The sequence below is a fragment of the Cupressus sempervirens genome, chromosome 1 (assembly GCF_028749045.1).
Source record: "Cupressus sempervirens isolate cs-2001-9-10 chromosome 1, ASM2874904v1, whole genome shotgun sequence".
NCBI lineage: Eukaryota > Viridiplantae > Streptophyta > Pinopsida > Cupressales > Cupressaceae > Cupressus > Cupressus sempervirens.
This window is the reverse complement of record NC_143118.1, coordinates 525,960,370-525,963,427: the sequence shown is the minus strand read 5'-3', so window position 1 is coordinate 525,963,427 and position 3,058 is coordinate 525,960,370.

Genomic DNA, 3,058 nt, shown 5'->3' with positions numbered 1-3,058 from the left:
TTCTTCAAAGTGATCATTTGTAACTCTGCTTCCATGTTCTTTGCTTTAGGAACTGGAATGATCAAATAATTGCCAATAGCCAAAGGTTTAGCTGAGGTAATGTCAAAACCAGGCCTATGCAAAGCATGCTGATCACTCTACACGTCCATGAGCTCTCTAGCTAGCTTCATCAGAATAATTCGATTTGTAGCATAACTAGGTAAGGTATACGACTTACCATTGAAATATCCAACTGTCAAGTATGTGAAAGTGAGAAACTAAAGGAAAATATAGCCATATTGGTTCACCTTCTCCCATGTTGCATCAAATACTCTTTTAACAGATAACTACTTATTGAACAAGTACCATAAATGTTCAAAAAAGGCATCTTGGATTCTTTTGTAATGGAATTTACTATTTTTGAAAGTGATTTTTTCATAATAATCCCAAATAAGAACTTAAAGATGATATCCTTTGGTAGAAAGACCAGAGAAAGATCCCATGGCAGTAGCAATGTAAACAAGATAAGAATTTATGTAGAAGGGCACTGATGTTCCCACATTGCATATCTGCTGGTAGAGTGTAGTACTAATGAGTTCTACCCAAAAGATATGTTCTTTACTCTACATAATTTGAAACATGAACTTATACATCCATGACTCAAAATCAGTAGAATCTTTAAGGCCACAAATCTTACTGAGAAGGATGATGAGATCCTTATATTCTTGTTTGAAGTTTGACCATGAAACGATCTTTGACCATCTAGAGAAGTTGCTTCTCTTATTGTCTAACCATTAAAGGTTGACATACTTCTGATAATTACCCTTTTGCTCATTCCAACATACCAATGATGAGTCTTTAGTCAAATCAACACATTCTACTTTATGTGGCACCTTGAAAATTTGTTCAATGACCTTAGGATCTTTGTCTTGGGAGTAAACCGTCATGCACATCCAAGAATGAAATTAGGTTCTATAGCCGCCATGGGAAACATGGAAACCAAGTGAATGTTGCTCTTCTTAACACACTTCATTTCATGACTAGTTAGAGCTTCAACTCTTTGTAAAAAATCAGCCATATCCACATGACCAATCTTTGCGTCCAACATGTTATCCAAAATAGATATGATTGAAGGAGCTGCATGAGCCAATTCTTTATCATATTGATATTTCATTTTGCCTTTGGATCTTAACGGCAAAGACATGTCTTGTGCTTGTGCTGCAACACAAAAATCCCAAAACACAAATACAACAGAAGAAATCTCCATACAAGTTGACTCTGGATCAAAAGTGAAGATTCAAAAATGGATTAGAGACTTCGTAAATTTGACAAAGTGACTCTAAGAGAAAACATATACATGCATATGCAATGGAGTGCGGAATGAAATGAACATAATGCAAAATGAAATGGTACGAAAGTGAGAAAATGGAAGATGAAATGAAATGGAATGGAATGAGAAAGCATGAAGGTAGAATGCATGAGAATGCATGCAAATGAAAATTGCTAATTTCAAATGCGACTTAGTATTTTCAAGACATTATTGCATGAAAAATGAATACATATAAATGCAACATGTAATGGTGAAATGGAAGGTGGAATGAGATGTGAATGCAGGTGGAGGATGCACTTCACATGTAAGTGCAAATGAAGGATGAGATGGAAAACATGGAAAGTTATGAAAACATGTACTTGCTCATGGAGGCGTATATGGAGGAATGAAAATGGAAAATAGAAGAGAGAGAATGAGTTTTATAATCACTTTTGGTAAAAAAAGGAAGTCAAAGCACATGGGAGATGAAAATGACATCTTTTTTACTTTTCAAAAAATGACTTTTAATCAAAACCGAACCTTTTGGATGTAATCACACGTAAGGCTTTTCATGTAATTGTGTCATATGAATGGATGCAGAAAGCGAGATGGGTGAAAATGGAAACAAAAAATGGGACTACATGCATGTGTAGATGGTGAATGAGATGAAAAACATGCAATTGCATTTATTGGATGGAATGTGAAGTGTTGTGACATGGAAACAGAATGTGAAATGTAATGACAATTTTGCATGTAATGAAGCAAAAAAATTGATAAGCAAGCACAAAAAGAAAAACACAAAAAAAAATAATGTACCTTTGGAAAGTGACTCAAACATACCAAGATGCAATGCACTTCAATACTCAAATTCAAAATGGGACTTGGGAAAGAACTAAAAACATGAAAACAAATAAAAACTTCATTTTTAAAGAAAAAATGCACTTTCCATGGCAAAGATTTTATTAAGTGATAACCATCAAGTAATTATATGCATAAAATCAGCAAGATAAACATGAATTTAAAGCAAGAAAGAAAGAGTCCACTTAAATGTGCAAAAAATGAAAGAAAAAGACGCTCCAATGTTTGAAAAATTCTTCAAAACCCCTTGAATCTTTCAAACTTTACAAATTCAAATGAGAGAGGGCAGCAAACAAGGATAAGTTGTTAGGAGATGCCAAAATGTGCCCTATTCATGCTCCATAATCCAATGTTTTGGGTGTTTATGCTTGTGGGATGTTTTTGGCAAAAACGTTTTTCCTCATGATGCAAGATCAAATCGTTTTGACCATTAAACACCAAAATATGAACCACAATACAATGTAACCTCCAAAATATGCTAAATTGATTTACTTGGGAGGAAAAACATGTGTTAAAAATGGATTTATTTGCTGATTTCTCCAAAAACATGCCCTAAAATGAAGCTTTCAAAAATATTTTCGAGCTTGATAAATCCATTTTAAAAGCAAGTGAAATCATTACCAATCAAAAACGCTTTCAATGGAAGAAATCTCATGCAAATCCATTGAGAAAAACTCAAGTTATGATGAAAATTGGGGTTTTGGAGGGCAAGAGCATGTTCTTGAAAAACAAACTTTTGGAGGGTCAATGTGTGTATTAAAACATTTCTTCATCCAAAATCAAACCTTTTTGGGTCACTTACACATTTTAAAACATGCATCTCTCCAAAATCACACTTTTTGAGTGCTCTTACATATTTTAAAACATGCTCATTAGCAAAAACGAACCTTTTGGGAGAGCATGTTTTAAAAT